Here is a 27,301-nt window from a genome sequence, read left to right as displayed (position 1 = left end):
CCCTTGTTTGCAATTACAGCTAATAATCGTCTTTTATAAGACCTGATCATGCCGGCACAGGTCTCTGGAGGTATCTTGGCCCACTCCTCCATGCAGATCTTCTCCAAGTTATCTAGGTTCTTTGGGTGTCTCATGTGGACTTTAATCTTGAGCTCCTTCCACAAGTTTTCAATTGGGTTAAGGTCAGGAGACTGACTAGGCCACTCCAACACCTTGATTTTTTGCCTCTTGAACCAGGCCTTGGTTTTCTTGGCTGTGTGCTTTGGGTCGTTGTCTTGTTGGAAGATGAAATGACGACCCATCTTAAGATCCTTGATGGAGGAGTGGAGGTTCTTGGCCAAAATCTCCTGGTAGGCCGTGCTATCCATCTTTCCATGTATGCGGACCAGATGGCCAGGCCCCTTGGCTGAGAAACAGCCCCACAGCATGATGCTGCCACCACCATGCTTGACTGTAGGGATGGTATTCTTGGGGTCGTATGCAGTGCCATCCAGTCTCCAAACGTCTCGTGTGTGGTTGGCACCAAAGATCTTGATCTTGGTCTCATCAGACCAGAGAACGTTGAACCAGTCTGTCTCAGAGTCTTCCAAGTGATCATGAGCAAACTGTAGACAAGCCTTGACATGACGCTTTGAAAGTAAAGGTACCTTACGGGTTCGTCTGGAACGGAGACCATTGCGGTGGAGTACGTTACTTATGGTATTGACTGAAACCAATGTCCCCACTGCCATGAGATCTTCCCGGAGCTCCTTCCTTGTTGTCCTTGGGTTAGCCTTGACTCTTCAGACAAGTCTGGCCTCGGCACGGGAGGAGACTTTCAAAGGCTGTCCAGGCCGTGGAAGGCTAACTGTAGTTCCATAAGCCTTCCACTTCCGGATGATGCTCCCAACAGTGGAGACAGGTAGGCCCAACTCCTTGGAAAGGGTTTTGTACCCCTTGCCAGCCTTGTGACCCTCCACGATCTTGTCTCTGATGGCCTTGGAATGCTCCTTTGTCTTTCCCATGTTGACCATGTATGAGTGCTGTTCACAAGTTTGGGGAGGGTCTTAAATAGTCAGAAAAGGCTGGAAAAAGAGATAATTAATCCAAACATGTGAAGCTCATTGTTCTTTGTGCCTGAAATACTTCTTAATACTTTAGGGGAACCAAACAGAATTCTGGTGGTTTGAGGGGTTGAATAATAAATGACCCTCTGAATAAACTTTTCACAATTTAAAAAAAAATGAAACAAAGAAATAACATTCTTTTTTGCTGCAGTGCATTTCACACTTCCAGGCTGATCTACAGTCCAAATGTCACAATGCCAAGTTAATTCCGAATGTGTAAACCTGCTAAATCTGCAGGGGGTTGAATACTACTTGTAGGCACTGTATGTATCTGTTTTGTAATTTTACTCAGTTCTGATGTCCTTGACAAAGACCGTCCCCTTTTGAAACGTTGGGCGAGATATATTTTTGTTTCCTTGCCGGATCAAAATAAATTTACACTGCAGTAAGACCCACAGTCTCATTTCATGTTCTTTTGTGGTGCTGAGGTTCCAACCTCACTTAAAGAAAACATGTCACCATTAGTGATGAGCGACTATACTCGTTGCTCGGGTGACCTCCGAGTATTTTGGTGTGCTCGGAGATTTAGTTTTCGTCATCTCAGCTGCATGATTTGCGGCTGCTAGACAGCCTGAATACATGTGGAGATTCCCTAACAAACAGGCATCCCTCACATGTATTCAGGCTGTCTAGCAGCCGCAAATCATGCAGCTGCGTCGGCAGAAACTAAATCTCAGAACACGCCAAAATACTCAGAGGTCACCCGAGCATGCTCGGAAAAACCCGAGCAACAAGTATACTCACTCATCACTAGTCACCATGAACATGGAATTTGACAGCATCATGTTATTGAGCAGAAGGAATTGAACACATTGTTGTATAGGATTTTAAACTAAAATAATCAGTGTACCATGTATTTTATTAATTCAAATCTGTGCTCATTCTAGGCTTGGTCGTCCAGTGGGTGGTCCTAACCAGTGACTGACAGCCATCTCTGTGTGCATGCTCAAACAGTGAAAGCTGACAGTCATTATGTAAGACAGGCCAGCCCATTAGACTATTAAGCATAAAAAGAGCTGGAATTTCAAGCAATATATTACAAAATATGGGGAATCAATTTGCACAAAACTATATATTAGTCAGTTCAGCACCTACTACTTTATGACGCAGGAAGATCTAAATTAATAACATTATTATTTTGCATACAGCCTATATTCACCCATTACTTTTACTAGTAGTCTATATGAATACTTGGACTGCTGCGCCAGAATAATGAGTTGGTAGACCTAGGTTCTTACACAACAATATAGGCCCATATTTAGACAGACAATCTCATTTAGAGTCAATATAGAAGGGGACCACTTGCCACTAGAATATTTAAATAGGACTAATTCCTTCACCACTATTTGATAAAAATGAAGTTCCAGTGGTAGGATCCAGCGGATGTTCCTGGTTCTCCCAAATTGGTTGTTAAGGTTACCTCCGTTTCAATCCGGATCCTACTTACAGTAAAAGTGATGATGTCTGACGGAGGGGGGACATCTAGAGGGTTCGTTAATGACACTTAACGGGGAATTTAAGATGACAATTGTTATGCAAGCAGGTGGAGCATGTGGTTCGTGTACCCACTGTGCCACAGGGCCTAGCTTACCTAGGAGGAATGTAGCTAAGTGGCCACCTGGTGTTCACTGGAGCTCCTGATGATGGAGTCAGGCTTGAGCTGCAGGTAGCCACCAGATACCACTCCAAGGCAGTCACCGTTACTGCAGCGTCTGACCCCAGGGGTCAGGTACATGGACACAGATAAAATTAGGGCTCCATTCAGACTACTAGGTTCAGGATCCATAGGTAGAACAGTTACTGACATAGAGTCTCAGACGGGGCTGATATGGAGATTATTAGGAAAATGCAGATGCATGGAATACTTGGATAGGCACACGTTCATACACACGGGTCTCGGATACTGATTCAGGAACCGGCCATACACAGACCAGGGACTTCGGGTTCAGGGCTGGCGGCACAAGGACCAGGGACTACAATTTCAGGACACTGGCCACACCAGGACCAGGGAACCTTACAACTCAATAGTAGACTTCCCCTCTACCTAATGATTCATTGTTGCTTGGCACCTACAGTCATGGCCAAAAGTATTGACACCCCTGCAATTCTGTCAGATAATATTCAGTTTCTTCCTGAATATGATTGCAAACACAAATTCTTTGGTATTATTATCTTCATTTAATTTGTCTTAAATGAAAAAACACAAAAGAGAATGAAGCAAAAAGCAAACATTGATCATTTCACACAAAACTCCAAAAATGGGCCAGACAAAAGTATTGGCACCCTCAGCCTAATACTTGGTTGCACAACCTTTAGCCAAAATAACTGCGACCAACCGCTTCCGGTAACCATCAATGAGTTTCTTACAATGCTCTGCTGGAATTTTAGACCATTGTTCTTTGGCAAACTGCTCCAGGTCCCTGATATTTGAAGGGTGCCTTCTCCAAACTGCCATTTTTAGATCTCTCCACAGGTGTTCTATGGGATTCAGGTCTGGACTCATTGCTGGCCACCTTAGAAGTCTCCAGTGCTTTCTCTCAAACCATTTTCTAGTGCTTTTTGAAGTGTGTTTTGGGTTATTGTCCTGCTGGAAGACCCATGACCTCTGAGGTAGACCCAGCTTTCTCACACTGGGCCCTAAATTATGCTGCAAAATTTGTTGGTAGTCTTCTGACTTCATAATGCCATGCACACGGTCAAGCAGTCCAGTGCCAGAGGCAGCTTGGCAACCCCAAAACATCAGGGAACCTCCGCCATGTTTGACTGTAGGGACCGTGTACTTTTCTTTGAATGCCTCTTTTTTCTCCTGTAAACTCTATGTTGATGCTTTTGCCCTAAAAGCTCTACTTTTGTCTCATCTGACCAAAGAACATTCTTCCAAAATGTTTTAGGCTTTTTAAAGTAAGTTTTGGCAAACTCCAGCCTGGCTTTTTTATGTCTCGGGGTAAGAAGTGGAGTCTTCCTGGGTCTCCTACCATACAGTCCCTTTTCATTCAGATGCCGACGGATAGAATGGGTTGACACCGTTGTACCCTCGGACTGCAGGGCAGCTTGAACTTGTTTGGATGTTAGTGGAGGTTCTTTATCCAACATCCGCACAATCTTGCATTGAAATCTCTTGTCAATTTTTCTTTTCTGGCCACATCTAGGGAAGTTAGCCACAGTGCCATGGGCTTTAAACTTCTTGATGACACTGCGCACGGTAGACACAGGAACATTCAGGTCTTTGGAGATGGACTTGTAGCCTTGAGATTGCTCATGCTTCCTCACAATTTGGTTTCTCAAGTCCTCAGACAGTTCTTTGGTCTTCTTTCTTTTCTCCATGCTCAATGTGGTACACACAAGGACACAGGACAGAGGTTGAGTCAACTTTAATCCATGTCAACTGGCTGCAAGTGTGATTTAGTTATTGCCAACACCTGTTAGGTGCCACAGGTAAGTTATAGGTGCTGTTAATTACACAAATTAGAGAAGCATCACATGATTTTTCGAACAGTGCCAATACTTTTGTCCACCCTCTTTGTTATGTTTGGTGTGGAATTATATCCAATTTGGCTTTAGGACAATTCTTTTTGTGTTTTTTCATTTAAGACAAATTAAATGAAGATAATAATACCAAAGAATTTGTGTTTGCAATCATTTTCAGGAAGAAACTGAGTATTATCTGACAGAATTGCAGGGGTGTCAATACTTTTGGCCATGACTGTACCTATTAGGGAGGGTGGGTGCCTTTTAAACAAGATGCCTCCAGCAATTGGCTGAAGCCATCTTGCAGGTGTACTCTTATACTAAATTCTTCCCAGCCATTGGCTAGGGGCATTTAACTATGTGTGCAAGCTGCCCCTTTAAGAACAGGGGAGTGCGTGCACCACCGGGAGCTTTGGAGCGCACAACTCCAGGAGACAAGGAGTATGCCACGGACGACGCCATGCGACCGTGGCGGTGAGTATGGTAGTGTCTCTGCATTGAGGGGGAAGGGGAACCATGCAGGGGCACCGGCTATTGCATTACAATAATTTTACTGTGGCCCTGAAGATGACACTTGAGAAGTCGAGCTGGGGATTACATTTGAGGTGGCCCTGGGGATGACATTTAGAGCTTGCTCAGATGAGCATACACATACGATGAGTGCTATCCTATTTTTTTCTTGGATTACACTCGGACCAATGTTATTCAAAGTGGCAGTGCTGCTACATGTTTTTTTCCACTGACAGAATCTGTGGCAAAAAAATTGCAACATGCTGAGATTTCATTTTGAAATCGGAAGACACTCCCCCATTCAAGTCCATGAGTGCATGGAAAAAATTTGGACTGCACTCAGATGACATCCGAGTGCAGTCCGATTTCCATGGACTCACAGAATGGAGAAGATGGAGAAATTTTGTTCTCCATCTTCTCCTCGCAATGTGTTCCAATTCTGTCATCTGACAACATCAGACCACACTATGCCGACACTGATCAAACTTGGATCAGAACTTGATCAGTGTCCCTTGCATAAGTCCTGATTCTCTCAGACGAATCTGTGGTTGTGTGAGTGAGCCCTTAAGCAGAAGCAATAATTAGAAAATGACCTATTTTTTTGTCTTACATGTATTTTAAAAAAATGGAAATTTTTTTAATATTATGATTTTTACAAAAAATATATAGTAATCTTGCAATTTTAACACTGGGTTTATTTGTTAGACTCGTACTCCCTGTCCTTTCGAGAAGAGTTTACAGCCGGATCTTTACCGTGAGACGGTCTGTGAGAGAAAACAAAAACCAGCAGCGTTCTTCTACGGTCATGTGAACAAGGTGATACTTGGGTGAGAAGGGTGAGAGGGTTTTTGCTCACCTGCACAGGCACAGCTCCACAACTATGCCGTGGTATTCCACTTCGTGGAACAAGAATTCGAGGATAGAAATAAACTGAGTAGATATGGATACCACACGGGAGGATAAAGATTTTGGGAGGACTAAACATTACGATATAAAACTTCCCCCCGTGTGGCACCCATAGCTACTCAGTTGTTTATTATCCCTCAAATCCTTATCATCAGAAGGCACGATTACCAACACAGGTCATACTCTATACAGAGGTGATAACATAGGACCTACCAATCACAATAGGCCATGTTACAGCTGACCCCGATACCCATCACTTCACATTTACCTTTGTGCAGGCTCATTAGACACTTCAATACTAAATAATGGGTTGGGATCCGACCATTGTGGCTATGTACATGTGTTGTTTCCTTAAACAATATGACATTTAAAGCGCCGATAGGGGTGTGATTTATTCTATGTGCCCATCAGCACCCCTGTAACATGATTGTGGGGTGCCGATGAGTTGCCTTGACAGCTAGGGGTCTGCTGAGGATCCCTGGGCCTGTCATGATGGCATTCTTGTGTAGGCCAGCTTCTGGCTGGTGTTCATAGGAGACCATAATTTTGCCATATACATCAATATTGTGGCATTGCTGTATATAGCACAATCGATTGGATGATCGCATGTTTTACCGTTGTGCGCATAAAAGTCCAGTCCATCAAAATATAAAATTAGTTAACCTGATTGGTAACATTGTAATGGAAAAAAAAAATGCGTTTTTTCAGCCACCTCAATACTGCAATAATATGCAATATGAGGCGATCAAAACATCATATATTACATCAAAATGTTTTAACAAAAAATGTCAGCTCTTAACATACAATCATTATTCTCATCAGTATGATTGAGTCCAAAGCAATTTTACAATTTTTTTTTTTAGCTCACTTTTGCACTGATAATACTTTTTAAAAAATTATTTTGCTTGTGTCACCATCTTCTGAGATACAATATTTTTTTTTAAAGGTTACCATGCGTGGGTTTTGTTTTTTGTCATACATGTTTATTATTATTATTATCAATTTGACGCACTTAAGACCTTTTTGCACATTTTATTATATTTTTTGGCGGAAGCATGAAAAAAAAAATTCTGGAGGTTTTTTTGTCTTTTTTTTTTTTTTTTTTGTGGCATTTACTATTCAGTATAGTTAACACGTTAACTTTCTCCAGTGTGTCATTATGATTAAGGTGATATCTGATTTGTAACATTTTTATATGTTTTACTACTTTTACATTTTTGGGTGTTTTTTTTATGTGGGACAGGATTTATTTTTCATCTCTAATTTTGGGAGCATACAATTTCTTTCACTCTTTTTTGGAAATGGGAGATCACGCAAAACCAGCAATTTTAGCATTGATTTTTAATACTGTTTTTTTAACGCTGGACAAAAATTGTGACTGTTGTAAAGTTTGCATAGTTAGAGAAGCAGTGATATCAGTTATGTAAAAAAAAGGATATTTGTGGTTTCTTTTTACTTGTTTTATGCTTGTAAGTACATTACTCAGTTTTATTTCAATGTTTATTGGTCACAGAAAGGACATGAACATAATTTTTGTATCACTTATATATTACACTGTACTACTATACCTGCCTGTCACAATTGCACTGACATGCAGCATATTAGACCTACTAAACTCTGTCTTTGACTGAACCTAATAGGCTTCTGTAGTCAGCAGACCCAGGGGCCAGCTTTAAGTCTTTGGTTGCCATAACAATACATCAACAGACCACAGTTGAGTTAAACGAGACTGATCGGGTGAGAGACGGAGATTCCTTCTTCTGCGTAACCACTTAAATGGCATCATGTACACCTTCACTCAGAATTATTTTATTGGTAATCTGCTCTGTAAATGAAACATTACCTTTTCTACCATTTTGCTGCTGCAGATTGTCTGTAAGTCCTTAAAGCTAGTACAAATCTGTCAGAGCCATTTTTACTATTCATGTGGTTGTCCGTTGACCATAAGTGTGATACATACCGGAATAAAATGCATTCAAGAAATGTGTAAAAGATGATAGATAGATAGATAGATAGATAGATAGATAGATAGATAGATAGATATGGGATAGATAGATAGATATGGGATAGATAGATAGATAGATAGATAGATAGATAGATAGATAGATATGGGATAGATAAATAGATAGATAGATAGATATGAGATAGACACATTTGAGATAGATAGAAAGATAATAGATAGATTGATAGATAGATAGATAGATAGATAGATAGATAGATAGATAGATAGATAGATAGATAAAAAATTGATCAAGGCAGCACCAGCAAAAAAGGGGGGCAGGGGTGCAGAGGCCTCCAAGGCATAAACCAATCCTCAAATGGACCAAACTTTGCCGTCACTATGGGCTATTACGTTTTTCAAATTTTCTATTTTGGGAGTGCTTCCTTCATTTTTGTACATAGATAGATAAACAGATAGTTATATAATAGATAACTACATATCTATCAGATATATATTTCACTACCCCAGGAAACATTTTATAATTGCACCCTTTAGTGCTTTGCATGTGGAGTTTATTGTATGGCTTTGTATTAACCTAATAAATAAATAAATGAATGAATGAATGAATGAAAAAAACATGGAGTTCCTCCCATTTTTTGTGATCAGCAAAGGTAAAGCAGACAGCTGTGGGCTTATATTATCAGGCTGGGAAGTTCCCTGGTTAGTGGGCTCTTCCCAGCCTAAAAATATCAGTCCGCAGTCTCCACAGAAATGGAGCATCACATAAGATGCTCCAATTCTGGCGCTTCACCTTGACTCTTTCCAATGCTCTGGTGCATTGGCAATCGGGAAGAGTAAAAAACATGACTAGCTGAGATTGCACAGCCTGTGTTTGATACATACTTTCCATGGATCGGATAGCATGTATCAGATGTCAGGTTCACTTTAACCTTAGGGATAGCAGTAGGGAGGGGGTTGTATGCAGATCAGAGTGTGGAGAGGGGTAAAGTATCAGATAAAGCAGTCTGCAGATAAGGATGAATGCAATTGTGCAAGTGAGTGTAGGATCCCATTTCACCTAGCGATGCACCAGCGATCCCAACAACGATACGACATGTAGGGATCGCTGGTGCGTCGCTACATGGTCGCTAGTAAGCTGCCAAACAGGCAGATCTCTTCAACGACACACCAGCGATCCCGACAACGATACGACATGTAGGGATCGCTGGTGTGTCGCTACATGGTCGCTAGTAAGCTGCCAAACAGGCAGATCTCTTCAACGACACACCAGCGATCCCAACAACGATACGACATGTAGGGATCGCTGGTGCGTCGCTACATGGTCGCTAGTAAGCTGCCAAACAGGCAGATCTCTTCAACGACACACCAGCGATCCCGACAACGATACGACATGTAGGGATCGCTGGTGTGTCGCTACATGGTCGCTAGTAAGCTGCCAAACAGGCAGATCTCTTCAACGACGCACCAGCAAGCCCGACAATGATACAACCTGGTAAGGATCGCTGGTGCGTTGTCACACAGCAGCTATTCTGAACGATTCCAGCCTGCATCCCTGAGATCTGTGTCGCCAACGAGGTCGCTCGTCAGCGTCAAACACAGCGATGCATGCTGGTCAGCGGGACGCCGATGATGAAAAAATGGCCCAGGACATTTGAGCACGATCAGCGATATACAGCAGGGGGCCGGTCACCGCTATGTGTCACATGTAGCGAGATCGCTGTTGCGTCACAAAATCGGTGATGCATTAGCGATCTCGCTAACGATCTTGTTATGTGAGACGGGGCCTTAGGATAGAAGTTGTGCTAATACATGAGCTAATAAAGACAGCCACACTTGGGATATGTACAGATCTCACACATCCAGCCTATATTTCTGGAAGAAGCACTCCCAGAAGAGAAAAATTTGAAACTTGGATCAGTCTGCAAACTGCATATCAGAAGGTCTGTAAATGAATGAAGGAGTGAAGAGTGCATGCTAAACATTTTGAAATATTAGAAACTAAATGTAATCACTAACATATGTAAAAATATTTTTTTTTACCATGTCAAAGGTATTCATAATCTTTAAAGGGGGTTCAGTGCTATGTTAAATACAAAAGAGAATGGGAGTTCCATGGTGCAGAATCATATGTTAGAAAGTGGGGAACAGTCAGGGAATAGGTTGTATGCTCACCAAGAGGAGGTGTGCAACTGCAGGTGTAACTCTGATTCCAGGCTTTGTTATTTGAATATCAACTGCTTCTACTCCAACTCATCTGTATGGGAAGCAAAATCTTCATTGTATTTATTACTAGGGCATAGTAACTAACTGTGGTTAGTTATAACAAATTATAATGATTGTTGAAGCAAAATTATTTGAACACAATATTAACCTCCTAACAACTGCCTATACGACTTTTAACGGTGGCAGTTAAGGGGCCTTATTCCTCCTGAACCTCATGCTCCTGCTTTTTACATAGCCTCCTCCTGCAACTCACACTCCTCCTTTATACACAGCATTTTTCTGCAGCACAGCTTTTCTCCTTTATAGTCGCCTCCTCCGGTAGCACCTCACACTCCTCTTCCATATACAATTGGAAATGCTTGATCCTGAGAGAAATTGCACTAATGGCAATAAAGTGTATCACATGCACAACCTACTTCTTCTGCAGCACCACAGAGCAACTTCCTGTTATGAGCACAGCGGTGTAATCCATGATGCTCCTCCCTTTTCCTTGACATCATGCCTCACAGGAGCAACTCCATTCTAGACACGACGGAGCTAGATGTGGCCTGTGCCTGCCGCGCACTGATACTCTGAAGGCAGTGGCCCTGATTGTAACTCGCAGCGGCTGGGACGTCGCAGCCGGTGAGTTTTGCAGAGTGGCTTTCAAGGTGAATGCATCTCTGCCCGTGTGCTCTAACAACGTTGGCCTTGTGGACAGGGCTTTGCGTGTGGAGTGGGCAGGGCTATGTGGAGTGGGCGTGCAGTGGGTGTGTCTTAATACATACACACATACATACACTCAGCTTTATATTTATAAATTATTTATTATACTTTGGTTATATATAACACCATCGTATTCAACAGCACTTTACAGACATCATCATCAATGTCCTCATTGGGGCTCACAATCTAAATTCCCTATTAGTATGTCTGTGGATTGTGGGAAGAAACCGAAGAACACAAAAAAACCTCACAAAAATATGAGGGGAAGATACAAGCTCCTTACAGATGCTGTCCTTAGTGGCATTTGAACCTAAAACCCCAGCGCTGTTAAGCTATAGTACTAATCACTGAGCCACTTTGCGGCAATATTGAATGACTTTCCAATAAGTCAGAATGTCAAGATATCTTTAAACATGTTTAATTAAGACATAAAGAGTATGTACAGGGTAATACATTTCAGCATCTGTCTTATGCCTTCCTCAGGCCTCGATGCTGAAACATGTTGCCCTGTAAACACCTGCGGCGCCTTGAAAAAGTATTCATACTCTGAACTTTTCCCCATTTTTTTCAGACTACAAACTTAAATGTATTTTATTGGGATTTTATATGACATACCAACACAAAGTAGTAAGTATTTGTGAAGTGTAAAAGAAATGATAGAGGTGCTTCTCACAAAATTAGAATATCATCAAAAATGACTTCTGGGTTTTCATTGGCTGTAAGCCATAATCATCAACATAGAAAGAAATAAACACTTGAAATAGATCACTCTGTAATGACTCTATATAATATACTAAATGGAGGGCATCGGGAGGGCGGTAATGTCACGATGAGGGCAGGCTTTGCAGGGATGAGAATCTCTCCCCTCCATGTGCTCACCCACCTATCCACAATTTCTTTCCCCATGTGCTGACTTCTCCCGTCTGTGCTCACTTCTTTGACCTGTCTACCCCATGCGCTATCCTCCTTGCCTGCTGCCTCTCTCCTTCCTGTGCTGTGTTCTCCCCTCATATGCTGTCCCGTTTGAGCTGTCTCCCCCCTGTGCTCTGTCTCTCTCACCCACAGCTCCTGAGCAGCAGAGGAAGCAAAAGACAATACTGACATTACAGCAGGAGATCGCAGTGGATACATTTTGTGAGGTAAAATATTGTTTAAAAACAGTCAGTGAAATATTTTACCTCGCAAAATGAATCCTCTGTGATCCCCTGCTGTAATGTCAGTTTTGTCTTTTGCCTCCTCCCCTGCCCAGAAAATGTGGTATGCTCCTTACACGGTCAGACACAGACAATTTTTAAAATGAACTTTCGTTCATGGGAAACCCCTTTAATGTGACCGGCTTCCTCTGCCTGTAGACACTTCGCGCATCTGCCGCCGGGATCAGCCGAATGATTCACCGTGCCTGCGCGGAATTCGCTCAGGAGCAAGAGGCTGTGTGAGTGTGTGTGTGTGAGAGTGAGTGTGTGTGAGAGTGAGTGTGAGAGTGTGTGAGTGTGTGACTGAGTGTGTGAGTGTGAGAGTGTGACTGTGAGTGTGTGAATGTGAGTGTGTGAGTGAGTGTGAGTGTAAGAGTGTGAATGTGAGTGTACGTGTGTGAGTGTGAATCTGAGTGTGAGTAAGTGTGAATGTGAGTGTAAGTGTGAATGTGAGTGTGTGAATGTGAATGTGAGTGTAATTGTGTGTGAGTGTGAATGTGAGAGTGTGAATGTGAGTGTGAGTGTTTGAGTGTAAGTGTGAATGTGAGTGTAAGTGAGTGTGAATGTGAGAGTGTGAATGTGAGAGTGTGAATGTGAGTGTAAGTGTGTGAGTGTGAGAAGAGTGTGTGAATGTGAGAAGAGTGTGTGAATGTGAGTGTGTGAGTGTGTGTGGTGCGTACGGCGTATATGGGTCGCCCTCCCAGGGCTGTGGGGTACTCGGTACCGGGCCGGTGTCAGCGGGATGTGTCACAGCAGCGGTGACCTGATCCGTGGCCCTGGGCGCCCAATGTAAAAAGGGGGAGATTGGAAATGATGGAATGTAAATGTTTAAAGGAATAGTTTGTGACGCCACCTGTGGTGCTCGGCAAGGGAGATGTTAAGCTGACGCTGCATGCAGATCCGCTGGGACTGATGGTATGGTGGTATGGTGCAGCAAAGATGTAAAAGCTCCCCACAGGTGAAGCTGTAGTCCGAGGGCAGTGTAGATGTGGTCGGCACGGGGATGTAGCGGTGCCGGAAGGGTAGGAAGCAGACAAGACACAGCAGGGTGCAGGTTCTGTACCTTTACTTGACTAATGCAGTCCAGGGTCCTGATTACAGATGGTACCAGAGCAGGCTAGCCTGGAAGCAACTCAGGGATTCTCTCTCAGCAGATGGGCTGTGCAGTCTCCTTCCTAGCGCTTATTTTAGTGAAGTACTCCTAGTACTGAGTTACACTGAAGTTCCTCTCAATTCTCTTCTACTCTCACTCCTCGTATGGCAGACAACTGTAGCCGCTATTCCTCTCTTGGCTCACTCTGTGCTGTTGTGCCTCCGAGTCTTAGATGGGGGTAGGGCATTTACAGCCTCCTACTCCTTTGGTGTCTGTTGCAGGCTCCTTAGTATCCATACAACCTTGGAGACCAGGCTCCAGTTCGTGCGCTCTCACTGGAGATGAGCCTTTCCTCTTTGCTCGATCTCTGCGCTTCTCCCACACGTCTGCACACTTCACCCTCCTCCGACTAACTGACCACTCCTTCCTCTTGGCCCTCAGAGAGCACTCCTCCCCTTAATTCCGGTCCAGAGTCCCCCCTGCTGGCATGGAGTGGAACTGTGTTGCATGTATAGGTTAACTGCGAGAGAGACCCTTCATTGCCTCCAAGCCTGGCATTACCCTCCCTGGAGGAAGGCAAAGCCACTGTGGCGGCCATACTCCTGGGGGCGCCACATATAGAGTGTGTGTGTGGTGCGACGGTGTGCTGCTGGTGGTACCGCGCAATAGGTTGGTACCAGCAGTAGTTTCCATATTGAGACACCCATCACTTGGGTGTCCCAATATGGCCGTCGGTGAACTTCCTCCGCTTGGATTTCTGGGATACGGTGACATCTGGACAGAACAGGAAATGAAAACATTACAAGGCAATTATATAAATAGATGAGTTTCACTCATTTATATATATAAAGCTACTACCACTAATATCCCACATCATCCCGTCAGCCAGAGACACTGAACTACTACCACTAATATCCCACATCATCCCATCAGCCAGAGCCACCGGACTACTCCCCCTAATATCCCACATCATCACATTAGCCAGAGCTACCGGACTACTACCACTAATGTCCCACATCATTCCATCAGCCAGAGCCACCGGACTACTACCCCTAATATCCCACATCATCCCATCAGCCTGGGGTCAGAACCAGGGCGCTGAGTGGAATGGCCCTAACTTCCATACCGGGGGTCCCTTTAAGAGAGGCCTGGTGTCAGAACCAGAGTGCTGAGTGGATTTGCCCTGACTTCCATACCAATGATCCCTTTAATAGAAGCTTGGGGTGAGAATCAGAGCGCTGAGGGATTCACCCTAACTTCCATACCGGAGATCCCTTTAAGAGAGGCCTGGGATCAGTACCAAAGCGCAGAGTGGATTTGCCCTCACTTCCATACCGGGGATCCCTTTAAGAGAGACTGGGATCAGAACCACAGCACTGAGTGGATTTGCCGTGACTTGCATACCAATGATCCCTTAAATTGAATCAGAATCGGACTACTACCCCTAATATCCCACATCATCCCATCAGCCTGGGATCAGAACCAGGGCGCTGAGTGGAATGGCCCTAACTTCCATACCGGGGATCCCTAAGAGAGGCCTGGTGTCAGAACCAGAGCGCGCTGAGTGTATTTGCCCTGACTTCCATACCAATGTTCCCTTTAATAGAAGCCTGGGGTGAGAATCAGAGCATTGAGGGATTTGCCCTAACTTCCATACAGGAGATCCCTTTAAGAAAGCCTGGGGTCAGAACCAGAGCACTGGATGGATTTGTCCTGACTTCCATACCGGAGATCCCTTTAAGAAAGGACTGGGGTCAGTACCAAAGCGCAGAGTGGATTTGCCCTAACTTCCATACCGGGGATCCCTTTAAGAGACTCTGGGGTCAGAACCACAGAGCTGAGTGGAACGGTCCTAACTTCCATAACAGGGATCCCTTTAAGAGAGGCCTGGGGGTCAAAACCAAAGCGCTGGATGGTTTTGCTCTGACTTCCATACCGGGGATCCCTTTAAGAGAGGCCTGGTGTCAGAACCAGAGCGCTGAGTGTATTTGCCCTGACTTCCATACCAATGATCCCTTTAATAGAAGCCTGGGGTGAGAATCAGAGCGCTGAGGGATTCACCCTAACTTCTATACCAGAGATCCCTTTAAGAGAGGCCTGGGGTCAGTACCAAAGCGCAGAGTGGATTTGCCCTCACTTCCATACCGGGGATCCCTTTAAGAGAGACTGGGATCAGAACCACAGCACTGAGTGGATTTGCCGTGACTTGCATACCAATGATCCCTTAAATTGAATCAGAATCGGACTACTACCCCTAATATCCCACATCATCCCATCAGCCTGGGATCAGAACCAGGGCGCTGAGTGGAATGGCCCTAACTTCCATACCGGGGATCCCTAAGAGAGGCCTGGTGTCAGAACCAGAGCGCTGAGTGTATTTGCCCTGACTTCCATACCAATGATCCCTTTAATAGAAGCCTGGGGTGAGAATCAGAGCATTGAGGGATTTGCCCTAACTTCCATACAGGAGATCCCTTTAAGAAAGCCTGGGGTCAGAACCAAAGCACTGGATGGATTTGTCCTGACTTCCATACCGGAGATCCCTTTAAGAAAGGCCTGGGGTCAGTACCAAAGCGCAGAGTGGATTTGCCCTAACTTCCATACCGGGGATCCCTTTAAGAGACCCTGGGGTCAGAACCACAGAGCTGAGTGGAACGGTCCTAACTTCCATACCAGGGATCCCTTTAAGAGAGGCCTGGGGGTCAAAACCAAAGCACTGGATGGTTTTGCTCTGACTTCCATACCAATGATCCCTTTAAGAAGGAAGATGTGCCTAAGGGATGGAGGATGTGTGATGGGGATATGGGCAGGAAGGGGGGATTCATTTCTGTCATGTTCCAAAGAAATACTGATAGGGAATTTAGATTGTGAGCCCCATCGGGGACAATGATGATAATGTGTGCAAACTGTAAAGCGCTGCGGAATATGTTAGCGCTATATAAAAATAAAGAATATTATTATTATTATGTGCTCTGTGCTCCTTTCAGGGGGGCAGACAATGGCTGGGAGCTTATGTTCCCGGGGATGCTAGATTTCTCCAACCATGTCAGTGTCTGCTGAGGTGTTGTCAAGTGGGAAAACTTTCTCATAGCAACCAATCACAGCTCAGCTACTTTTAACCAGCTCTGGTGAAATGAAAGATGCTTCGTGATTGGTTGGTGATACACACACACACACACGTTTATATATAGAGATGCATTTCTTATACAGTATAGTGCTATCATATTCCGCAGCACTTTGCATAGATTATTATTGGTGTCCCCAATGGGGCTCTCAATCTAAACTCTCTATCAGTATGTCTTGTGTCTTGGAGTGTTTCCACTCTTCCATAATATGAGAATTACATACCTGCGGTCATGCGCCGACCACTTTCTCATCTGTTTCTCTCAATACTGGTATGTGAAAGCTGTAGCTGATCAGTGCTTGCTAATTGGCTGCAGTGATCACATGGTGCCACCTTTGGATGTTGATGCCCTGAGACAGGCAACAGTCACAGAAGTGAGCGTGGAGAAACAGCACTGGTCCAATAGGTGAATATTGTATTTTTTTCATTACTCCACCCTGGGCCCAAGAATAACTTTTAAAACCTCTCTAATATTAGGGGAACTGTAAAACATGGCATTAGCATAAATGCCTGGATCTGATCATCTTAAAACCCAACTTCAAAATAGGCAAAGCAAAAAAAAAGGTTTTGGATCCTTAATATGTTGAACATAAAACCAATATTAATCATAGGTGGATCATGACGTTTAGCATATGTGAAATATTTCTACAGCAATGTGATATAAAGAACTACTGGTCTTGGTATGTCTGAGCATGAGACGTCTGCTTTGGCGGAGGCAGACGACTCGCTGCCCCCATGCCCCCTTTCTGGGGCTATATATTTAGCTGTTGGCATGACACTGCAACAGCTTTGATTTCACAACATACATTCCAAACAGAGGTAGGCGCTCATGACGGAGTTGGGTTACGGATTGTAACAGAGCCAGTACTGGAGGGCACGTACACTGCCCTTCCCCATCAGCATCCTGCAGGGCCAGCAATCCCCACATCATCTTCAAGCTGTCAGCTCCTGGGAGGCAGAAGGCAACAGAAAACATTATACCGGACAGTATCTGTAGTCTAATAATGGCTAAATAGGGAAGATTTGCATTTCATAAGCCTTTTCACGGCAATCTTGTGTTGCAAGACAGACGGTAAGGAGGGGCCTAGTGACTAATTCAGTAACGAAGAAGTTGACATTCTATGAGATATTGCAACACGTATTATATAATGAGTAAACAAAGCGAATGTGTCTAGTCTGGGCAGCTCCGGTTTCACTCATTTGAAGCCATTTATTTCTGTCCTGATTGAACACCAGCTCCACAGCAACATTTGCAGCCACAAAATATCCAGAAATTGTTACATTATGATACTTGCAATACACTTAACTGCATTCAGTGATGGTTAGAACATAGTAACTCCTTAAAATGGTCTTTAAAATGGAATATCCTTGTATAATTCTAGTCCATTTGCTTTCCCCCCAAAATACTCTGATGTCGTGCTGCCCTGGATCACTGGAGATCTGCTGGGGGGCAACATAGCAGGAAATGTTGCATATCTCTGCCACGCCACAACTGAGCAGAGTTGCCAACCATCCAAAAATTCCAGGACAGTCCGTAAAAATAGAATATCAAAAAAACTGACCATCACATCCAAACATAAATTGGGTGTGAACAGGTGCTTACCATATATACGCCAACTCATATACAATTAAACAAAAAGCAGCACTCTGTAGTGCTATAGTATGCAAATATGAAAATTGAATTGCATTACTCCACTAGAAATATGAACAATTGAGAATGCTCAGTGCATAAATTGGCCAATTCACATGTACTTGGCAGCCATTTGGCCATTTTATGCGCTGAGCATTCTCAATTATTCATATTTCTAGTGCAGTAATGCAATTCAATCTTCATATTTCATGTTTGCATGTTATAGCGCTACAGAGTGCTTCTTTTTGTTTAATTGTACATGAGTTGGTGACTCTAGGTAAGCACCTGTTCAGACCTAATTTACGTTTGGATGTGATGGTCAGTCTTTTGATATTTGTATATATTAGCCTTCTGACTGAGCACTCTGCCCCTTAGCCTCAGGCGTTTTTAATTTCAACAGGATCCTTCCCCTCCATAGAGATATAGACTTTAGTCCAAGAGAGGATTCATATTAGGCTCCCAGAGAGGTTTAGACTTCAGTCTAAGAGAAGATTGGCATTAGGTCCAGGCAACGAGAATCGCTGGGCCTCATAGCAAGCTTTCCATCGGTATCCCCCTCTTGACATTTGTCAGAATCATGTAAATGTTAGGGTTAAAACACATTGGGAAAAAATACAACATCTGGGAAAGTACAAGTATCAGGATGACCTGACAAACAGTGCAAGGTGGAAAAATAGTGAATCCTGACGGGAGCCAAAATCAAGGCAGTTCTCACCATCAGCACGTTGTATAGACTGCCACATACATCATCTTGAGGGCCATTTGAAGACACTTGTGTGTGGGAGCTCCATTAAAGAGGGTCTGTCAAACAGGCCAAAAGTGTCCAGTTTATCTTACTTTATTACTGCTTCTCCTCTGAGTAATTTTTAAAAAAAATCCACCATAAGAGCCTTTTTATTCAGTGATAATTTTGATATTCGTCACTAGAGGCATTGTTTATAGGTTTCTCTTGGGGAGGGGGTGTTTAGGCTACTCTGCATTATTGCCATGTGAGGCACACCCCTTTGTAAAGAACATAAAATTAGCATAAAATAAAAAGGGCCATATTTCTGGAACTGTATGGTGGATCCTAAACAAAAATCGTCACCACTCGGAGGCGAGTATAAGTTTATGTTTTTACTGGGGGTAAACATACAGATTCAGAAGGGGTTGTCTGAATAGAGAAAAATCCCTTTAATTTATTCAATTAGGGCCTTAGAACCTTAATAAAGTTTGGTCTTAATGGTTGTCTTTATGGGTAATGTTACAAATGAGATATTTCACCTGTCATTATACTTATCTTATATCTAACATCTAGACAGGACATAGGGGTTTTGTATAACTAGAAGTACATTACTGCTGCAGGCTCGCAGCTAAAAAGGTTAAACAAACCATCTAAAGTGGTTGTTATCAGACTGGCAGAACAGTGTTCTCCCAACATCTGTGCTTCTGTGTCATAGTTCCCATTCCAAAACCCTAGAAAACAACATTCATACTCAGGGAAATAACAGTACAAAGTGTCCCTACTAGTAAGAAAATGAGAATCAAAGAGTGTCTGTGCTCATCTCTGAATCCAATTTTACAGTAAAAATATTGTACATTTACAATTGAGTACATTACATAATTTATCTTGTACTGATCAGGCTATATCTTAATCCAAAAATGAATTAAAAATTCTGTAACCCTCAGAGCATAAATCTCCCAACACGCCTTGTTGAGTCAATGTTCACAGAGAGAGTAATCTGGATATTTGTAAGATATGTAGGGTCATTTGTACACCAAATGTACTGTGACTGCCATAGGGAAAATTTAACTGTCTTATTATAAGAGATGAGTTGTTAGGGGTATCTGATGACAAACTTGTTGACTGTTTCCAATGACCCGCAGAGTTGAATTGAATCTGTAGGTATAACTCAAGCTTCCCCCAAAAACATAGATGTACAAAATGTACAGTAAATGAAAGTAAAATATACAGTTTCCTTTATCCAATATTAAGGGTAAGCAATCATCTCCCCTAATAGCCCCCATGCAAATTTGGAAATTTTGCATACTTGGGAACAGGGTCGGACTGGCCCACTGGAGAACCGGAGGATTCTCTGGTGGGCCCAGACACTGACACCTGCTGGAATACAGGGCCAGCAGTTGCCTAGCGCCTCAGCTGCTCCAGGGGCCCCCTGCCAGTGGTGTGTCACCAATAGTGGCACACCACACAGCTGCTATGGGGGTCCCCGATGCCAGGTGAGCAACAGCATTTAACAGGTGGCAGGAGCCGGCTGCTGTGGCTAAAGCCTGTCCTCACTGCTAATGAGAAATGAATATTCACTGTTCCCCACGCCCCCATGGGCATCGAGAGGGGTGAATATTCATTTCACTTTACTAGCGGACAGTGTTTGCAGCAGGCTGCGGCTAACACTGCCCGCTTTCAGGGCCAGCAGACCAGGGCCCCCGCTCCCCAAGGGCCCCCAGCCCATGTGGCCGCTATGGGGTCGTAAGTCAGGGGGACCCGGTGCCAGCGCCGCCCCCGAGTGCGCGCCGCATTCAACTGTATCGGCTACATTATGTTCTATAAAGGGGCTACATTATGTTCTATGAGGGGGCCTACCCCGACCCCTGCTACATAGATAAGACGTTTACTACCTTATATTATACCCTGATATTAGCGCATTTTACAGCACAATTGGTGGTCTTGTATTTATTTCTATGTAGCTACATAGTGGGCCCCAAGAATGATTTTCTTTGGTGGGCCCAAGGTGCTCCAGTCCAATGCTGCTTGGGAATGTAATTTTGCAAGGGTTTCATGTCTAGTCCATATGACATACCGTTATTTAGTCATGAATCAAGTGAGAAAAAGAAGCTATATGCCAAAAAATATATACAATTGCAAAATTTTATTGAAACAATAATAAAAATTATATTAAAAAAACAATGTGCAAAGTAGGGACAAAATATGCAAAAAAGCCACTCATTCAAGGTAAAGCAGACCAATTACATATAAATATTAAAAAAGCTTATACAAGACATGAGTAGTTTGTGGGAAAAATCTCACTGAATAAATATAGTTGGCTTAAATTAGTCTGAAGTAAATGCAATGTGGAATCCTAAACACAAGGAAAAAACACCTCCCAAATAATCATATTATATGAATAAAGGTCCCATGAAGTGAAATGTGTAATGGTAGAAGCTACGTGCAAAAACGGCTCAGAAAACAACAGTGAGCAAGGAAAAGTCTGTAGAGCAAGCAGCCTAAATGTAACAAATCAAGGTGACCAAAGTATAAAAAAAAAAGTAGAAAAATATATAAAGGAGGTATCCCTACATTACCTTGAGTGGTGGTGGTACCCCGATGCGTGTTATTTAGTTTGTTGTATCAATAACAAAATGATAGTATTACTATTAGCACAAAATCTGGCTGGACTTCCTGTTGTTACTTTTGCAAAAATGGCCGATGAATCAATACAGAAAAATGCCAATATTCCTGTAACTAGAAAAACTATAGAAATAATACATGGGCAATTACTTTGGATATACTAATATATTGCAATTTTCCATTTTCCCTTTAAATGTGTAAGTTGCACTATTGATGTCTGTTAGCACAATTTCAGTAGAATATGCCTTACAGATCTCACTAGATCCTATAATGTCCTAGGACAATAAATCATTCAATATAAACTCTTCACTAAATGCCTTTTCAGCAAAAGGATTTCCCAGTTAGGGTACGTCTTAAGAGCGACAGAGGATTGCTGACTTAAGAAATAAGAAGTTGTCTTCTGACGCATTCATCAAATGTCAGGTTTACAGGCTGTTGATTAATGCTTTTTGATCTGAGTAAAATCCCCATTTCTCAGAAAAGAGCTTAAGCTACAAATGTGAGAAGACTTATTTGAATAATGTGTAATGACTGCAATGATCTGTCATAATACATAAGTGAGTCCTACCACCGCTTTCTTGCACCTCAGCTTTATTGTTTTGTTTTTTTGTCAGGCTAGCAACACACTTAGTGGATGTGGGATTTCACATTAATGGCCCCTCTCTAGGAGACAAGTGCCCTTTGTTCTGCTTATTAGTAGTTTTTGTGGAGTGCAATCCCCACCAATAGGATAGGTCATCAATGAAGAATTCTCGAAAACCTCTGTTACACCGCTCCGTCATACTCACCTGGCCTCCGCTCCCATGCCGAGGCCGGCCTCCGCTCCCACGCCGCAGCCTCACTCCACCCGACGGCCATGGCGGTCACCTCTGATGGGCTCGCGGCCGATGCCATCTCTGCATGCAATGCGCATGCGCCATAGGCCGCGGTAGCGCCTCCCTGCTGCTTCTTGTGCTCCGGCTGTGCCCTGACCCGGAAGCACCTTCGGACCAGGGCAGACCAGACGGGGCTATATCAGGTTGCTTCCCCCTGAGGGAGGCGCCTGATCGTTGTGTTACCTTGCCCTCTGGGCCCTGCTTCCTCCTGTGCTCTCTGCAGCCTCTCGGTTCCGTCCGCGGTGTTTCTTGCAGCAGCCTCGCAGTCTCCCGTGTTCCCTGTAGTATTCTCCGTCCTACTTCAATCCTGTTCCTGTGTTCCTGTTCCTGTGTCCCAGTTCCGTTCTACTCCAGTCCTGCACCAGCGTTCCTGTTCCATCCTACTCCAGTCCTGCCTTCGGTGTTCCTGCTCCATCCAGCTATCCACACTCCTACAGTCCTACTCCAGTCCTGTCTCCTGTGTTACGCTCCAGCCATCTCTCCATATTCCAGCCTTACAGTCTACGCTTCAGTCCCGCACTCCTACTCCAGTCCATTCGGAGCCGCCCCCTCGGTAACGGCTACCGCGGTACTTGAACCCCTGGGCCTGCTCCTAACGGTCCCTGTATAGGAGTCGGTTCCACCTGGCAGCTCGCCTGGGACCCCTCAGTGCCACGGTCCAGAGGGTCCACTCCTGGAGATTCCGGCTCCTGACCACCCACGCTAACAACCTCTTTAAAAGGGTATGTTCTCTTTTGATTGTCATGATTAGAAATATTTTACCATTTCAGGTATACAGCTCGTAGACAGACGTATGTGTCTTCAAGGTTACAGACATAAGCCCCATGTAGGCTAATCCTTGAGTCATGTTATGTTAGCCATAAGCATGAAGTAGCGCTTGTGCAAATGCTTTCCTTGCTGATGCTACCATAAACATGCATGCCTCGCTGAGCATGCATGTTTATTTCTATGGGGAGATGGTGATAAGCTAATGCCAGACACTTCAGCATCTTGAAATCTCAAATGCTGATTCTTTTTTCCTATGATCAAAGCTTTTGGAAAGGCCTCTACATACATTAGAAAGCTGGCAGATTTCACCAAAATTGGCAGGCTCAGTTAATTTTTATTTAATGTTTATGTCCAGAGTTAATTCCTTCAGTTTTCTATTTTTTCTACTGTCTATAGATCAGCAAGACAAAGGGGCAGGAGGCATGGAATTTACTTAAAAAGACAAAATAGAAAAAGCATAAGGCCGGGGTCACACTTGCAACTGCGATGCGAGAAACTCGCGCAAGTCTCTCGAATCACTACCTGGCACTGCCGCTGGCACATGTCTTTCTATGCAGCTGAGCGCAAGTGTGACTTTGGCCTAATAGTAAAAAAACGCCACAATTACCAATACCTGGTGCCAATGCTAATGTACTGCAGGATGCATTGAGCTCCCATTATGAAAAGTGGAGGTGGCACAGGTGCAAAAGAGTGAGTAAGGCCTGTTTCACACATCCGTTTGTCACCATCAGTCAAGATCCGCCGATTTGCAAAAAAACGGATCCGCCATTTTTGTTTCATGTATTTACTTCGTCGTGTACAAGATGTCATCCGCAGACAGGACACACAGCTCCGTCATGCGATTCCTCCCAAGGAACGGCTCCTGGTCACATTACGGTACGTAACCACTGACTGCATGATAGTATTGGTTCTTTGATGTAGTAGTATATTATGGCAGAATTCTTGATCTGCCATGTACTAAAAGTATGCTGCATTGGCTTGAGGCATTTTTGTAAAGAAAAGGATGCATATTTATTTATTGGTGTGCCCTTTTTTTTTTGTTTTTTTTAAGGTGTTAAAAATCCCTATACAGAAATATAAATTCTCGTTGTTTCTTTGTGTCCCAGATTCCTGGCTACTGGAGAGACCCTCTCTTCTCTGCACTTCCAGTTCCGTCTTGGAATATCCACCTTGTCTGGAATAGTTGCAGACACCTGCCGGGCTTTGTGGGACATTCTCTGTCCAGAATTTATGCCCCTGCCCACCGTGGTAAAGTGGCTTGAAAATGCAGAAAGATTCTGAACAGTCTGCAATTTCCCTAATTGTTTCGGTGCGGTGGATGGGAAGCACATCAGGATTATAAATCCCAAGAGAACTGGATCAGAGTACTACAACTATAAAAAGTACTTCTCTACAGTACTAATGGCCATTTCTGATGCAGACTGTAAGTTTGTTGCAGTGGACATTGGTGCATTTGGGCATGGAAATGACTCCCAAGCTTTTAAGAACTCAGACATGGGACGGAGGTTGTATGGCAACCAGTTCAATTTCCCCATGCCACGGCCTCTTCCCAACACCGAAGGTCCGCCACAGCCCTTTGTAATGGTTGGGGATGAGGCATTCCAGATGTGCCAACACCTGCTCAAACCATACTCCAGCCGGGACTTGGACCACACTAAAAGAATTTTTAATTACAGGTTGACCAGGGCTAGAAGAACTGTAGAGTGTGCCTTTGGTATACTAGTATCCAGATGGCAAATTCTCTCCACAGTGTCACGCTCACTAGTGGTTGTTGTCGGGAGTAGCGTGAAAGGCGAGCGTCAGCGGGCCCCGAAGTTGCTGAGACTCCAGAGGAGGGTACTCCTGGTGAACGGGCAGAGGCGCTGTATCTGCGATCAGAAGTCCGGACACAGGACCTGCGGGGGAGGAGGAGCGATGGAGAGACGCTCAGTGCCCGCAGGACCTTCCACCATGTGACTGCGCATCAGAGGCGGGGGCAGGGCTTAGCCACCGGGACGCAGCGGTGATAGTCAGGGGACTAAGCCACACAGGGGCTGAGAAGAGGCGATAGTCAAACAAAGCAGGGGTTCATACACAGATCTAGCAACGCCATACAGAATCAGAGTGGCAGAGAATAGTCGGGTGAAGCAGAGGGTCAGACACGGGTTGGGCAGCGCAGTACAAAATCAGAATGATAGAGAGCAGTCAGGGGAAGCAGAGGGTCATACACGGGTCGAGCAGAACAGTGCCAAATCAGAAACCGGGAGACGTAAACCAAGTCCAAAACAGATCATACACCAATCAACATGCAAGAACAGGCGAGAGGCACTAGCGATGCAGGGTCGAGCACACTCAAGTTAGGAGTATAACCGACAGGGAGGGATGCTCACCAGAAGCTATAAAAACCCTCCCCGGCGTCATAGAGAGGCTCTCCCTATTAACCCCTGCACCATCTGATCCAAATCCTGAATACACCATGACAGTACCCCTCCTTCAACTGGGGGCCTCAGGACCCCCAGGTCTCCCCGGATGATATGCCCTAACCAGACGATCTGCGTGTACAGACTTGGCCGGTACCCATGATCGATCCTCTGGACCATACCCTTCCAATGGATGAGATACTGCAGAGAACCGCAAACCCATCAAGATTGCACAATGTTTTGTACCTCAAATTCCAGATGGCCGTCCACCGAAACAGGGGGCGGTAAAGGTGTGGGTTCTTCCCTTACCGAGCCTACGGGTTTGAGTAATGATCTATGAAAAACATTATGCAACTTCAAAGAAGACGGAAGGAGCAAATGATAGGCCACCGGGTTAATCACTTCCATAATTACCAATGAATTTGGGACCTAGTTTTGCGGACAGCAGTTTTAAAGTTATGTTTCGAGTCGAGAGCCATACCTTATCCCCACAATGTAGGGTCTGACCCAGATCTCTCTTATTATCAGCAAAGTGTTTGTACTTTTCCTGCGCCTTCCCAATACTTGCTCGAACCTTAGCCCATAGAACACCAATCTGTCTGACCGAATCTTCGGCCCCCGGACAGTTTGAATCCAAAAGAGAAAACTCACCAAAATGTGGATTTAATCCCAGATTAATGGAAAAAGGAGACCTACCAGTAGATTGATTAATCCGATTATTAAAAGCGAACTCCGCCAAGGGCAATGCGTCGCACCAGTCATCTTGCAATGTTGAAGTCAAACACCGGAGGATTTGTTCCAATGACTGATTGGTGCACTCCGTTTGTCCATTGCTCTCCGGATGGTATGCTGAGGAGAAAGACAGAGAAATCCCCAACTTCCTACAAAAAGCTTGCCAAAATTTTGCTACAAATTGTGTCCTCCTATCGGACACTATATTAGTAGGTACCCCATGGAGACGAATAATTTGAGACAGAAAATGTCTTGAAAGAACCTCAGCTGAGGGTAGTTTGGCCATGGGTGCGAAATGTGCCATCTTTGAGAATCTATCCACGATTACCCAGACCACAGTATTACCCCGGGATGGAGGGAGATTGGTGATGAGGTCCATGGACAGATGAGTCCATGGTCTTCTCGGAATTGGTAAAGGTACCAATTCCCCGGCCGGCCGGAGATGAGAGCTCTTAGAACGGGCGCAAACCCCACAGGCTGTGACATATTCCTTAATTTCTATAGACATAGATGGCCACCAAAACACTCTTTTCACTGCCTCACATGTGGCCGCAATACCTGGGTGAGCCCCCAACTTAGAGGGTCATACACTGGTCGAGCAGAACAGTACCAAATCAGAAACCGGGAGACGTAAACCAAGTCCAAAACAGATCATACACCAATCATCGTACAGGAACAGGCGAGAGGCACTAGCGATGCAGGGTCGAGCACACTCAGGTTAGGAGTATAACCGACAGGGAGGGGTGCTCACCTGAAGCTATAAAAACCCTCCCCGGCGTCATAGAGAGGCTCTCCCTATTAACCCCTGCACCATCTGATCCAAATCCTGAATACACCATGACACACAGCCATTAATCTTAAACTAGAAACTGTGGATGAGGTGGTGAAGGCCTGTGTTGTTCTACACAATTTTGTGATGGATAGAGAGCACCCTAGTTTTGAACTAGATGATTCCTCTCCTAACCCCTTGCCAGAATTTAATCAGCACCCTCTATGGTCATCTGTTGAAGTTCGGCAAATGAGGGACCAATTTGCGACCTACTTCACCTCTGATGTTGGACGGGTGGCCTGGCAAGAGCAAATGGTGTAACCTAATTTTTATGTGTTGTGTATGTTAATAAAACACCTGTGTTTATACCTGTATGGTTTTTTCTTCAAAGTATGATACAACGCCAGGTTCATGACCATATGACGTGTATTTTCAACATGATCTCCTCACTATGTAAACACACATTAAGTAGAGTATGAGGTTGTTTATAA

At 44.2% G+C, this 27,301-nt stretch overlaps 1 protein-coding gene across 4 annotated transcripts in view; it reads right to left on the bottom strand.

The window, feature by feature from the left end:
• The window catches only part of GRB7 (growth factor receptor bound protein 7), a 192,553-nt gene that overhangs the window by 110,916 nt on the left and 54,336 nt on the right, over positions 1-27,301 (bottom strand). The window lies entirely within an intron of this gene.

The sequence above is a fragment of the Dendrobates tinctorius genome, unplaced genomic scaffold, assembly GCF_039654945.1.
Source record: "Dendrobates tinctorius isolate UK_male_01 unplaced genomic scaffold, ASM3965494v1 ptg000032l, whole genome shotgun sequence".
In the NCBI taxonomy this organism is placed as follows: Eukaryota; Metazoa; Chordata; class Amphibia; order Anura; family Dendrobatidae; genus Dendrobates; species Dendrobates tinctorius.
The sequence above is the reverse complement of the archived record's forward strand: the minus strand, read 5'-3'. Positions and strand labels throughout refer to the sequence as shown.